This window comes from Mus caroli, chromosome 13 (genome assembly GCF_900094665.2).
Source record: "Mus caroli chromosome 13, CAROLI_EIJ_v1.1, whole genome shotgun sequence".
Classification (NCBI taxonomy): Eukaryota; Metazoa; Chordata; class Mammalia; order Rodentia; family Muridae; genus Mus; species Mus caroli.
In genome coordinates, this window is record NC_034582.1 from 39,261,410 (window position 1) to 39,277,194 (window position 15,785).

A 15,785-nucleotide genomic window follows, 5' to 3' on the forward strand; every position below is an offset into this window, starting at 1 on the left:
GTTAATGTTCAACTTGGTCAGATTTAGAATCACTTAGGAGCCATAACTCTGGGTATGCCTTTAGTGTTTGTCCCAAATGGACTAATGTGGGTGGTGGAGTCCCAAGATGATTAAAAAAAAAATCAAGTATGGAGATCTCTGTTCATCTTCATCTGCTTCCTGACTGTGGATATGGCCTGACCAGCCACTCCACACTTCCACCATCTTGCCTTTGCTTCCATGGTAGACTATATCCCTTCAGATCATGAGCCAAGATCTCTTCAGAAATAAGAATACTTCTCCCTTCAAGTGCTGTTTTTCAGGGATTTGATCACAGGAATAAAAAAGAAAAAGTAATTTCAAGTGGGCTGGATTTGTAACTCAGTTTGTTGAATGTTTATCTAGTATTCATGAAGCCTAGTGTTTGAGCCCTGCATAGTGGTGTATGGTGGCACACGTCTGTAATCCCAGCACTCTGGAGATAGGGGCAGGAGGGTCAGAAGGTCAAGGTCATCCTTGCCTACACATTAAGTTCAAGGTCAGTCTGGGATATATGAGATCATGTCTTCTTTAAAGAAGGAAGAAACAGAGAGAAAGAGGAAAAGGAGGAGGAGGAGGAGGAGGAGGGAAGAGAAGGAAAAGGAGAAGGAGAGAAAGAGGAGGGAGAGGAGGAAGAGAAAGAAAAAAAGAAGGAGAAGGAGCAGGATGAGAAAGAGGAGGAGGAGGAGGAGAATAGAAGCAGCTAACATGAGGACTAATATATACTATATCTCTTTTCCAAACAAGATGAAAATCCTGAGAAATATTAAAGAAAACCATTTCACAAATGAGAAAAACTTTAAACTTCAAACAACATTCAAATTCTTCATAGAGCACTGGCCACACACCAGCTCACTCCCTGGTAAGAGCATTGTCTGGGGCATGTGCCCGCAGGTGCAGAGTGGTGGACTGAAGTTCAAGAGGCTGAATCACCTGTCCTTACAGGTCTCTTGGAATCCAGCTGCACAGTGTAGCTTGCTGATACTCAGGGCAGTGAGCAGAGGAGCCCTGAGAGAGGCTGGAGAGAGAGCCATGGGAGCCAGCCTCCAGTCCTCTTAGTATTCCAGCTGTGCTAATCCATCCTTCTACCTGTAGCTTATTAGTGACTTAGCATCAGAACACACCATAGTCTTTACCATGAATAGCGGTTTTATATGGTTGTTTGTTTGTTTGGAATAGATATGTTTACTTATGGATAGCAAAATGAACGACATCGGTCAGGTGACTTGGAGACAACTCAAGCTGAAAGAGGAAAGGGGGTGGGGCAAGAGAGGAGAAGAGCCATGGAACTTCCTGGGGGTTAGAAAATCAGCTCTTCTGTGAGGGCCAAGTTCTGACCACTGTTAAAAGGATCTTGCAAGCAGCTCAGATCCTGCTAGCTGATGTGTTCTTTCGCTGCTTCTTCCTGGTATAGAAGAGGTCTGGCCTCCTCGGGAAGAGGACCAGAGGTATGTGTTAGCTTCCAGCTCCTATGACAGAATAATTGAGGCCATCGACTTATAAAGAAAAGGCTTGCTTTAACTGACGATTTTAGAGGCTCACTTTATTCTGCTCACCAGTCCTGACCCACATACCTCGTTTCTGCTTGGTTCAGGAGTGTTTGCCAGAGGCCCACATGTTAAGGACTGGGTCTTTAGTTCTTGGTCTGTGTTGCTATTGGGAGGTGGTGGAAGCTGGAGGGAAGCCTCAGTCAGGTGGGTAGAGCTCTCCTCTGATGAGGATATTGAGGCCCCAGGCATCTTCTCATCTTCCAGGTCATCACTATGGAGCAGCTCTATTCCACCACACTCTTTCTACCATAGTTTGTCTTCTCTTTCTTCCCCCTCTCCCCTCTCCCTCCTTCTTCCTCTCCCCTTCCCTTCCCCCTCCCTCCCCCCTCCCCTCCCCCTCCTTCTCACTCTCCTTTCCCCCTCCCCCTTCCCCCTCCCTCTCCCCCTCTCTTTCTCCCTCCCTCTTCCCTCTCCATACCCCTGCCCCGCCCCCAGCTTCCACAGTGCCAATATCACATCCAGTATAAATACACTAAACCAAAGGATGGCTTGGGCCCCAGGCACAACATGAGAGTTTTACAGCAGAGAAACAGCCCCACTATGTGAACCATTGGTTCTAAATCTCTCTCTGACTCTCTGTCTCTCTATCTTTCTTTTCTCTTTTGTCATGCCCAGGTCTCCATTTGTAGCACGTATCCCTTTTGTTCCACTTTGGGATCTTTCTTGAGTGACCGATTTCCACAGACGCTGGAAGCCTTCCTGATGAACATGCCCTCCAGGTGCTGTAGGGCACTCCCAACATGCCTGTTAATTAGCCCACAACACCATCTGTCATAGATGATGCTTAATTAGAAAATGAACATTTAAAAAGGAGACATCAGATGTGACGGGAGGTGGGAGGGCAAACTGAGAGATGAGTTCTTCGGATGAATTCAGGAACTGTGGGCCCTCCCCTCAGGAACGGGGACTCAGAGCCTCCAGCAAACACTACTCTAAGTTGCAATGCAATGGACCCAGAGAGAAATCTGTTGTCATTGTAGACAGTACAGTGACTAAGAAACTCTGAGGCTAAGGTGTCCCCAGACATTGAGAAAAACAAATTAAATGGGAGAGAAGTAAGGAGAAACATGGAGATGTTACTCACCTTCCAGATAGTTCTTGATTGAGTTTGTTGAGGCTACTTACTAACGTGTGGGCAAGGGTTAATAATGCCTTAATAACTAAGGAAGAAATGGAGACACAACCAGGTTCTGTGACCTCCCAACACAGTACTCACGGCCCTTCTCATTGCCTTAAGAAAAACATGCAAAGTATACTTACCAGGAAAAATCAAACTATATTGAGCTTATTTCATATTTTCAAAATTGAAAACAAAAATAAGCTTAGCTTTGGTTTGACACGATTCTGCCTCCCCACAAACCAAGAGAAAGTCTAGTATGATAGCAAAAGCCTGGTTTAGCATCTGTGTTAACTTTCTGTCACTGTGACAATACGCCTGAAATATCAGTGTGTGTGTGTGTGTGTGTGTGTGTGTGTGTGTGTGTGACAGTTTCCAAAGTTTCAGACCTTGGCTGATTGACTCGATTGCTTTTGGGCCTGAGCATGGCTTCTTACGTGCTTGAGCAAAGCTCCCCACTATGATAGCAGGGAAGCAAAGAGAGACAGAGGGAGCCGGGGTCTTGAGACCCATTTCCCAGTGCACCTCCAGTGGCCTGCCTTCTTTCAGGGAATCCCCACCTTTGAAATAATCCATCATCTTCCAGTGCTGTATCATCAAGATTTCCTGAGTTGCAACATTCCATCCTGGTGGGAAACTGGTTAAAACTTAGGAAATGAAGCTCTCAAAACTCTCAAAAAGTCCCTGAAACTGACCAAACGTACAAGGATCCTCTCCTCCGAAGGTTGTATCAGCAATAAGGACTGTGGAGGAGACTTAGACCAGCCAAGCAGCCCGGAAGACTCTCTTACCTGTGGTGTTGCCTACAAGCTGTGCAGAGAGCTCAGGGACTTTAGCCTTCATGAGTCTCCTCCCAAGCTGGGTGGCTTCCAGTGATTGAGCTGCCTTTGTGACATCCCATTCCTGTTAGTGACCCTCAAGTGACCTCAATAAACTCCGTCAAGGACCTTGATGCTATTGTTCCTTTGGTTTGTAGTCAGTTCCCTGTGTGGAGTGAGTTGACATTTGTTAAGTGTCTTCTCCAGAATGATGTCACACAACACTCACTCATGCCACAAGAGTGATGGCTAAGTTTTGAAGCCACAGCACCAACTTTAGCATGTCTCTTATAAACTGGGACCTGGGGAGAGCTGTAAATAATTTTAAGCCACTTTTTGTATAAGGCCCAATGCCTCCTGGTGAACTGAGAAGAACCATGCCCCCCAACCCCCACAAAGCTTCTCAAATCTCTCTCTCCCTCTCTGTCTCCCTGTCTCTGTCTCCCTGTCTCTCTCTCTCTGTGTCTCTGTGTCTCTGTCTCTGTCTCTCTCTCTCTCTCTCTGTGTCTCTCTCTCATTTACTTTCAAATCAAGACAAATTTACAGAGAAAAAGGTGTCCTTCTTCTGTTAAGGACAAATATTGCCAGGCATGGTGGCATATGTCTTTAATCACAGAACATGGGAGGCAGAGGCAGGCTGGTCTCTGTCAGGCCAGCCTAGTCTACAGAATGCATTCCAGGCCTCCCCTCCCTTTGTGAGTATGACCTAACCATTAACCTCCCCTCAACCCCTGTCACTCTGTAATAATAAAGATTTTTCAAATTGCCAACCTGCCTTTCTTGGCCATTCATTTGCCCTTCTCTAAGTTGCTAAGTTGAATCCTAGAGACTCAAAGTCCTTTCCCTTTGGCTCACCACCCTCATTCTCTGCTTAAGATGCCAGGTAAACTTGAATTTACAGGACTCAGGATCACTCTTTCATTTTCCTTCTATCTGCCCACAAATCTATAAAATATGCACAACAATAAACAACATTGTGTTTTTCTCTCATTAACCTGACTCTTGTTACCGGGGGTCTGTCCCCAACTGAGAAATAAAGACAGAGAGGAAATCACATTTTCACTTCACTGGGCTGTCTTTCAGAGTGATGATGTATCTGTGGACCAAAGGACTCAACTCAGTCACCAAGAAGAACACATTCTGAGGAGAGTTGGGGACTGTGTGTGATGTATGCTATGCACAGTGCCTGTGTGTGACCACATGGTTCTTTAGCATTTTAATGGTTAGGTCATACTCACAAATATACAGACACAAGCACATGGTAGGACTTGAGGATGAGTAAGTAAAAGGTTAAGTAGTTGTGGGGTGATCAGTGGTTTCCAATGCAATAAAATGTGTGCACACAGTATTGAATACTACTTTGAAAGACTCTGAAACTTTGGACACCAATATTTTAAGGATTCTGTCTCCATCAAACCCTGTATAATGACATATCCTGTTCTTAGCTGCACACGAAATTTTGCTTACATAGGGTTCTGTATTTTGGAATTTGTATTAATTATAACATAGTGGCCTTGTTGGGTAGAAGTTTGAGTGAAGAGATGTAATTTAGAAATCTTCACATTCGTGAGTGTTGCACCTACGACGTGATGTTTGTGGAAACTGTAATCTCAGTTTCACTGAGCCAATTCTCCTTATTAGAGCTTCATTCATCTCTGAGTTTATAGCATCTGAGCATGTAATGTAATTATCAAGATTTCTCGAAACAAATTCCATAGTTAGCACGCTTTATAAAAATTAATTCAAGGGCTTGGGGAGATGGCCCAGTCAATAGAGTGCCTCCCACGCAAGCACGAAGAGCTGATTTCAGGTCTCTAGCACCCATGCATGTAAAAGTTGGCACAGTGGCATGTGTCTCTGCCTCCAGCTTTGGGGACATGGAAGATAGGTGGAACCCTGGAACTCATTGGGTGATATTAATGAGCTCCAGGTTTAACGAGAGATCCTGATTTGAAAAATACGGCATACAGCAAGGAGGCCACCCAGTGTTGATCTCAGGCCTTCGCTCACCAGCTCACACATATGCATCCATGCTGGCGTGCGCATGTGCACACACTCTCATAAATTAATTCAAGGACAAGGTGTGCAGCTCAATGGAGGAACATGTGTTTGGAATATGCAAGGCACTGTGTTTGATCCCTAGCAACACACACACAAACACACACACACACACACACATGGGGAGAGGGGGTAGAGGATTGAGGAGAGGGAGAGGGGAGAGAGAGCACTGGAATAAATGTAATTTAAAAAGAAGAAAAATAGATTTGATACTTTACTTTGGTCCTTTAAATGCAGGTTGTCCATAGATAATGATAGAAGTCACCCAGGTAACGGCCTATCACAAGACTTGACATGCCAGCTCCTGGGAATTTAAGTCCCTGCACAACATATCTTCTCCTTCTTGACCCCTGGGCCTCATTTGTAGGAGGGACAATCCCCATCTTCCAGTTCCCATCAGAGGAAACACTCTGACCTTTGGCAACTTGTGAAGCAAATGATGGCTGGGGAGAAGAGAAACCCCCAAGGCCTTGGTAGATGCAAAGCTGGTCTTCTGGGATGGCTCTAAATGGCTCCCAAACCTGGCTGGAGGGAGACTGCTGATGCTTTTCACACTTCCCCTCACCTCTGAGGTTTTGTTCTGGCCCCTTGAGAATCAATGAGCACAATAACAGAATTGCTGGTGTAGGAATCTTTTTTTGCTGACTTTAGCATTCTTTCCTGCCAAAATGGAAGCCAGGCTGGAAAAGAAAGCTCAACCTGGACCAAGGAGAAATAATGAAGAAAGACTTTCAATTTGATGCTTTATTCCTTTTTTTTTTCATCCACACCCATTCCTGGCTTTATGACGTCCTTAAAACAAAAGTCTAGACTAGTAGTTTTATTAGACATGCCCACTTCAGAGCCATGACTACTGTCTCAAAGCGTTCATTACCACACTCCATCTTACCATAGTGCAGGAGAAGAGAAGAAATCTTTAGCTCCTTTAAAAGACTATCCTTTCCCATCCTTGTGATAACAGGTGAAACCATGGTGGAAATGTATAAACTAAACAGACCACTAGTTTTCATCAGCCAAAAGACCAAGACTGCTATCCAGTGGCATCTATAGCAGAGATGGACTGGCTTTGCTGTAAACTGCTCACGATGTTTCCAGCAGTGCCTTTAGAAAGCATCTTGAGTTCTCATTTTCTTTGTTCTGTTTCTGAAAAACTTGATGAAATTGTTACCAACTTTGAATTGGGGGCAGAGTGAATTTGTTTTCTAGAGTCATGTTCATCCATATGTGGCTCTAGAAAAAACTATTTCTACTCTCCTATGAGGCAAGAGCTATAATTCTATAGGGACATTAATCTCTCTCTCTCTCTCACTCACACACACACACACACACACACACACACACACACACACACAGAGAGAGAGAGAGAGAGAGAGAGAGAGAGAGAGAGAGAGAGAGAGAGAGAGAGAAGATACCCTAGGAAAGTAAGTGGGTCTCAAGAGTAGATCTCAGAAAAGGACCTTGCTTTAGGTTATAAAACAAGTTAACCAGGACAAAGGAAGAAGGAAGGAAGGCATAGGGCAATGCCAGCCAGTCATGAGAAGAGGCTCCAGAGAGCACAGTAAACACCAGCAAGGTTTTCTACCTGGTACCTAGTTCTGCAAATCCCTCATGTGATTCAAAGACCTAGTAGCCTGAATTGTGAGCTGTGATCTCATCATTCAGGATACATTAACAGAGTATAGGGGCTGTGAAAATTTTGCCAACAGCAAAAGATTTCTGAACATCCAATGACCAAGGGTTAATTCAAAATCATTGCTTAAAATGTCTCTGGCAGTGCTTGCTTGTGTTGCTTTCCCCCCCCCCTTTCATGTGTGAATTCACATGAATACATATATGTTTATGCTTGTTCACGTTCATGTACAGGGGGTTGTAGGTACTCATCATAGGAGTCGGAAAACTACCTCTGGGTTCTCCCCTTTCTGTCTCTTAATAAGTCCCCATGCCCCAGCATAAATAAATAATTTCTAAATTTTCCTTTAGAAGAGTAAATATAACATTATTTCCATTCCAAAACCGAAAGATGGTGTTGGTTTTATGTCTTAGCCAGTCTTCTGCTGCTGTGAAAAGGCACCGTTACCTCTTACAAAAGAAAGCATTTAATTGGAGCTGGCTTATAGTTTCAAAGGTTTATCCAGTCCATTATCATCTATAGGAGGAAGGAGGGCAGTGGCCACCTCTGTGTAAATGCTGGAGGCCTAGCAGCTGCAAAGGCATCTTCTGCAGGAGGACCTAACTGAAGACCGCCTGAGAGACCAAGGATTGCTGATGCAGACAACACCAGCCAATGGGGAACTGCTGTTTAGAAGAGATGCTTTCTTGGAACCAATGCGGCTCATGTAGAGGGTATTAAAGGAATTTGCAGCAGTGTTCAGATGAGCTTGCTACAGTGTTTCTCACCTGCTCCTGGAGTCTGTGTGAAGTCTGCACCACCTCACCTCCAACCCCCAAGGGCAGGTAGGGTCAGGGGGGTAGTAGTCCAGGGCACAGACAGCAGTTGCATTGATGGAAAACATGGTGGTATGCAGGCAGACATGGTGCTAGAGATGGGGTTGAGAGTTCTACATCTGGATCCACAGACAGCTGGAAGAGAGTGACACTGAGCCTGACTTGAGCATTTGAAACTCCAAGGCCCACCTCCTGTGAGACACTTCCTCCAACAAGACCACACCTACTCCAGTAAGGTCACACCTCCTAATCCTTCCCAACTAGTGTTGTTCCCTGATGACTAAGTATTCAACTATATAACCCTATGCGGAAAATTCTTATCCGAACCACCACAGTTTGTATCACATACGGTCAGAAGCAACAAAAATTGGATGGCTTATTGATCTCAAAGCATTCTGTGTGATTGCAGACTGTTCAAGAATGGCTATCTCCTTAGGTCTTACAGTCAGGATCTTATAGCAGAACTGACAGACACACAAGAGAGAGCAAGACTAAGAAAATTGAGCTTAATCAGGATTGAGGACCGAGGAGGGAGGGGGCAACCACTGGAATGTAAATAAATAAAATAACTTTTAAAAAGAAAGAAAGAAAATAAAGCTTAAGATGAGTATGGTGGCTTATCTCTGTAATCTCACTACTCAGGAGGCAGAGGCAGGAGGATGGCCACAAGTTCAAAGCCAGTCTGGTGTACATAGCGAGACCCTGTTTCAAAAACAAATGAACAATTCATTAACAGTATCTGAATGCTGCCAGTCATCCATTTACAAACTTGAGTGTTGTTAGTGAACCAGCTTCAGAGAGCTTTGTGTGCAAAGTCCTTGCAACTCAAAGATGGTCCCTAGACTTGCAGTCATACCATTACCAGGGAGATGGTTAAAAATGCAGAAACTCAGCCAGCAGTGGTAGGGCACACACCTTTAACCCCAGCACTCAGAAGGCAGAGGCAGGCAAATCTCTGAATTCAAGACCAGTCTGGTCTATTGTGGAGAGCCGTGCCGTGAGCAATCGCCATTATAAGATGGTGCTGGCTTCTGCTGTGCCTAACTAGTAAACAAGCCTTGTGCACAAGTGCGAGAGTGAACTCACGCCTAGTCACTGCCCATCTCAGGGCGTAGTAATGAGGTGATGGGCGAGCAACAAATCAGGAGCTGACACGCCACATCAGGTGCTGAAACGCCACACTGAGGGCTATATAAGCAGCACCATTTTCTGGGGTCTGGGTCTTCCCTCCTTAAGAAGCAATAAAGCTTGCCACAGAAGAATCTGGTTGTCTGAGTGTGTTCTTGCCAGCGAGAATGATAGCTCGGGACAGTCTATAGAGTGAGTTCCAGGACAGCCTCGGTTGCACAGTGAAACCCTGCCACAAAAACAAAACAAAATTTGGAAACGGAAGGCATTTTCTCTAGGACAGCAGCACAGATTCTTTTCCATGCCTTTGTGCACATATACAGGTGCTTGTGTGTATGTGTGTGTGTGTGTGTGTGTGTGTGTGTGTGTGCATGTGTGCAAAGGTACAACTGGAGACCTTGGGTTTCTTTCCTCAGACACAGTATACCGTTATTTTTCTATTTTTGGAGACAGTTTCTCACTGGCTTTGAACCTGCTTATTTGGGAAAGGAGTCTCAAGGACTTGCCTATCTCAGACTCCCCAGGGCTAAACTTATATGTGTCTGTTACCCAAGGGCCTCTTTCTCTACAGGGCTGCTGGGATTCAAACTTGTGTTCCCGTATTTGTGCAGCAAGCACTTAACCCCAGCACAGTCATATCAGCCTCCGAGAAGCACAGATAAGCAGTCTGGACGTCCACAGTTGGAGAATTATCAAAGTTGTTTTCCAAACCAGATGGAGAATGCACTGCCACCATGGTCAAATATTGTAATTTTCTTGCTAAATGCTCAAGGACATTCTACCTCATTTCCAATGCAATTCTCAGGCTTTGAGTTGTGTGTATCAGGTTGAGGAGTCAAGGAAGCCTCTATTCTGCTCCATCCTTTGGTTTGCAATAAGAGCTAAGAAGCAACAGGGATCCCCTTGAGCTGTTGTGATTGGCTCTTTGGCTATCAGGAGCCTAGGTCAACTCATGTTTTGTTCAGGACAAGAAGTTCTTGTCCCAGAAATAGATGAGTATTATCAATAGAATGGATTAGATCCAGAGGAAGCCATTATCATGGAGCGTTGGTGAGTAAAATTAGCATGTATTTTTAATAAGTCTGTAATTACTTATTCTAAGGAGAGACCATATGGTGTATTCACTTTTCGTGAACCCAAACACTTAAGCCCTCAAACACCACTTAGTTTTCAACAGATATACATGCCCACTCCCGCTTCCTCAAAGAAAACAATGGGATTTTTGCATTTTGAGCTTCAAAACATTCCCTTAAGAAGTAAAAATTCAAATTACTTTCAAAATCATTGTACGTACACACACACACACACAGAGTGTTTGGGAGCTACTGTGACACCCTCCCTCCCCGAGGGCCTTCTTTCTTTGTAGCGAGTGGATGAATGTCAGCTAAGGGCAACATCTATGGGCTGCGGTTTTAACTATTCATGTTGAATTCCACATTCTGTGAATTTTCCCACCACACCTGACATCGCTGCGTAGACTGAACCACTGCTTTGGTTTTGGATTAGAATTTCATTAACTCGGAAAAGAATCCATGCTGCTGTCCTAGAGAAAATGCCTCTGTTCTCACACCTCTGGGCTGTGTCTTCCTAAGACCTTTGCTGATGCCTTTGAGGTGAGATAGAAATACAGGCAGAGGGAAAATTCTGGCAATGTGGGAAGACAAAGGAGCCAATAGATCCAGAGGAGTCTGGTTAGGGCCTCTTATCAGCCTAGCATTGGGGATACAACAGGATTGACCACATAAATTTGTGACCTGTCTTTCTCTTCCCGGATGCAAGCCTGAAAATGTCTAGGTCTTGCACTAGGAACCTCATGTACAGCAAAGGGACAAAGTCTAACCCCTCTGTGCACTCCTAGAGGCTCTGATTTAGCTTGTGGTCTAGTAACCCCATGCAAGGCCTCTAGGGAGCCACTCTATAATTTTAATTATCAGTGGAGAGAATAGAGAAAGAGAGGGGAGGTCCCTTAGAAACACGCAAACAAAACAATTCTAAAATCTCCCCCTGCCCCACGACTCCATGCTCTCTGTACCCACAGGAGGCACACCTAAGCACGAGTCTGTGTAGAGAAGCCCACGCCTGCACCTGGATAAGGCTTCGTTTTTCCCTAAGCACCTCTCTATTAAGTCTGCCAAGAATATCTTCTCCATACACGAACTCTGCTCTATGCTGGCTCATCCTGAAATGTGTTCCTGCAATGGTGCTATGACTCTGGTTTTGCTTGAGTGGGGTCCCCAAAGGCTGCAAGACCCCCTGGGCTGCCGGCAGTGGCTCTGAGCTGTCTCTCGCTGCACTGTTGCTGACATGTGTGCTTTATGACGTCATTTGCGTCTTTCAAAACTGCCAATTAAGTAGTGTCCTCAAGCTGTAATATTTGTTCTACTCCAAACAGTTGCAGAGGGATGGAGACACAGCTCATATATTCAGAGTTCTCACTTTTCCTTCAGAGGACCCTCATTCAGCATGTATATCCGGAGGCTCAAACCACCCATAAATCCAGCTTTAGGTAATCCAGTGGTTTCTTCTGACTTCTGTGGACACCCAAACATGCACAACATATGGTCACACACACACACACACACACATACATATAAGTAAAAATAAAACTTAAATAGCTATAAGAAGCTTCATTTGACTGTAGCTGCCTTAGAGAAATTACACATTGAAATGTATGTCTTCACCATGAATGGTAGCACACACCTTTAATCCCAGCACCAGGGAGGCAGAAATAGGCAGAGCCCTGCCAGTCTGAGGTCAGCCTGGTCTACATAGTGAGTTCCAGTCCCTTCAGGGATACATAGTGAGATTTTTGTCTCAAACAAACAAACAAACAAACAACAACAAAACCAACTAAGCATGCTAAAACTCTGAAATCTCTATGTATGTGGGTACACATGCATTTGGTGGCCAGAGGATGTCATTAAGTGTCCTCCTTAATCTGTCTCCATCTTATTTTTTGAGACAGGTTCTCTCAAATATATGTGTATGTATATTTTATATACATTATGTTATATCATATATGTGTATATACATATACATACACATACATACACATCTATCCATCTATCTATCTATCTATCTATCTATCTATCTATCTATCTATCTATGAGAGAGAGCTCACCAATCGGCTAAACTGTCTGGTGAGCCTCAGGGATGTTCTTGCCTCTGTTTCCCTGGTGCATCCAGAGGCATGTGCTAGCACACCCAGGTTCTTAGGTGAGTACTGGGGATCTGATGTTAGACCCTGTGTCTTTATGGCAAGCATTTTGTCAACTGAACTGTGTCTAGCACTAAAACCAGATTGGAGACCAGACTGAAATATATGAGACCACAACTCAAAAAAAATCATCTAATAAGTTATATATATATATATATATATATATATATATATATATAGCCAAGGAAGACTTACACTTTTGATCCTCCTGCCTCCACTTCCTGAATACTGCTGGAATTACAGGCATGCATGGCCGTACACAGATTATGCAAAGCTGGGACTTTGTGCATGGTAAGACTCAATCAATTACAGTGCACCTGCAGCACGTATTAGATGAGGCTTTTAATTTCATTATTATATGCATGTGTTGTGTGCCTGTCTGTCTGTTTGTTTGTCTGTCTGTGTATTGATTATGGAGGCCAGAAGAAGTCATCCAATCCCCTGGAGCTGGAGTTACAGGTCATTGTGGACAACCTGATGTGGATGGTGAGAACCAAACTTGGGTCCTTCTGAAAGAACAGCAAGTGCCCTTAACCTCTGAGCCACCTCTCAGTCCTTGTGGATTTTTGAAAGTCGGTCTGCTCACTAAGGAGAAGTCAGACCTCTCAAATGAAGAGAGATGTCACCTGATAAGAAGTGGCAAGTGGATCATCCACATACACCACTTCCTTGTCTCTGATCTCCCCGTGGGCATTGAGGGTGCTGCCTGCTACTTGGAGGTGCTGCTTCATGCTTCCTATGCTGCAGCAGCAGCAGCAGCAGCAGCAATCCAGTGTGGAGCTCAAGCCTTCTTGCTCATGCCCCTCCTCTTCAGAGAATGCCTGGGTCAGAAGTCACCATAAAGATGCTGTGTGGACTTCTGGATCGTCCCTGGAGCCTGTCTTCTTGCTTCCAGGACTCATTCTACTGTGGGCTGAGGAGGAAGTGCTATCCCTGCCCCCTCCGAAGGTTTGCTCAGATGAACTGACAGCTAATGAATTCCGGAGAGAGGAGAACACAGATTTAGTTAACATGCATGGAGGTATGGCAGAAGGGTGAATATTTAATAATGTGGTGAATTCCAGAGATTAGAAGACCCTCACTCCTGGGGTGGGGTGGGGGTTGGTAAGTGAGTTTTGAGTGGTACTTAATGAATGTTAGGGAAGTGAATGGATGAGTGGATAGGCAATAGTTTGCAAATTATTCCATTTAGAAGACGAAGGTCACCAATGAAATAGAATTTGTCTCTTATCCCCCAGTAGGATAAGAGACTAGAATGTATTATCTACCAAGAATAGCTCTTTCCCTCCCTTGTCAAAGTATAAGGAAGGTGTTTATTCATTATACTTTTATCTTTTCATAAGAAAACAAAAATCCCACTGGGTCAAGGTACTTCATGAAAACTCCAATGACCAAGTGACCTCTGGATCATAATTGAAAAAAAGCCCTTAAAACTATACTGATGCCTATTAAAAATGACAAGACCTCTGCCCACTCTCATATCCTAGCAAAGGATCTGCTCTCCTCATCTGTTGACTGGCGGTCTGGATGTTCCATGGTCAGTACTGTCCCCTTTCCATCCATCCCTGTGATGGTTTGTATATGCTTGACCCAGGGAGTGGCACTATTCAGAGTATTGCCATTGTTGGAGTAGGTGTGTTACTGTGGGTGTGGGCTTTAAGACCCTCATCCTAGCTGCATGGGAGCCAGTCTTCTCCTAGCAGCTTTCAGATGAAGATGTAGAACTCTCAGCTCCTCCTGCACCATGCCTGCCTGGATGCTGCCATGCTCCCCACCATGATGATAAAGGACTGAACCTCTGAACCTGTAAGCCAGCTCCAATTGAATGTTGCCTTTTATAAGTTACTTTGGTCACAGTATCTCTTCACAGCCACAAAACCCTAACCAAGGCAATCCTCTTCCTTCCTAATTAAAACTTTCTCTTGAAATTCAGGTTCTATGTCTCAGTTTTCACTTCTACAGTATCTGCCATGAACGTTTACCCACACTAATATCACCGCAAACAGCAGCTGAGACAAAGCTGAGAATCCAGTCTGCATTTTCCTCTGGTTATGCTTTTAGTTATGGGATCCCAGGGAGTGAACAAAAAAAAAAAAAAAACAACTGATTGTCTCTATTTTCTTATTTTTTAAAAACTGCTACATTTTCTGTTAGGTTCACTTTTTAAGTTTAATTTTTAATTTTAACTTGTGTGTTTGTGTGTGTGTGTGTGTGTGTGTGTGTGTGTGTGTGTGTGTGTATTTCATGTGTGCAATGCCTGCAGTGGCCAGAAGAGGGCGATAGATCTCCTGAAGCTGAAGGTGCAGGTGGTTCTAGGCTTCCAGGTGTGGGTGCAGAAAACTGCCTCTGTAAGAGCTGCTTTTATCCCTAACTGCTGAGCTCTCTCTCCAGCCCCTGATTTTGTCTCTTAAACAGACAGAAACAAACAGAGTAAAGCCTCTTCCAGGGTCTTCTGGTTTCCAAAGACCTTCACTTTATACTGAGCACACCAAGGTACTGCCCTATTTGGTCATAATATAACTCAGCCATCGTTTAACTGTTCCCAGTGGAACAGCCAGGAAGTTGAAACTACAGTCTTCTCTTCATGGCTACCGCTTGGGATCAACTCTTATAAACAAGTGCTTGATAAGACATCTGAGCTTTCCTTCACACACAGCGAGACAACCTTCACCACCTCACTGAACATGCTGGTCCATGCTTCCAGAGGTGGGAAGTCATAGAACATGTGGCCCAGATTCACCCTAGAAAGCTTCACTGACCTGAGCTTACCATGGAGAGGGCCATAGTACTGTACTGCTCCAACACTAGTTCTGAACTGCCGGACACGTGGGGACGTCAGACATCTCCTCGGTGGTGATACTGACTTTGGGTGGCTTTAAATGAAAGACATATGAAGTGCAAGAAATAACTGTTTTCCTCTTCAGCATCTGTTTTTAGGTAGGTAAGTGACTAGGCCATAGACTAGAAACATTTGTAAGACACCTTATGTAGGTAAGAGATACCCCGTGTAGATACTGCCCAACTCAGAGCTTTATTACTGGGTAAGGGCTATCTTTTACTAAATAAAGACACAGCTCAGACTCAAAAGCCTACATGACTTTTCTGGATAGGTGACCCATCCAGCAGGTCCAGTTATCCGAGGGTCTCAAGGGGACCTTCTCCTAAGAACCAAATGGGGGGGGGGGGGTAGAGAGAAACGAGAACCTTATGCAATGAACAACACATGGAAGCAGTCTGAGTAGCATCAAGGTCCTGCTGTATTAGCAAGGCTCAAGGTTTAAATGCACAAGCAAAAGGGGGAAGTACTTCTCAGCAGGAGGAATGGGGCAGCAGAAATGCACCTCAGCAGGAGGGATGGGGGCTGTATTAGCAAGGCTCAAGGTTTAAATGCACAAGCAAAAGGGGGAAGTACTTCTCAGCAGGAGGAATGGGGC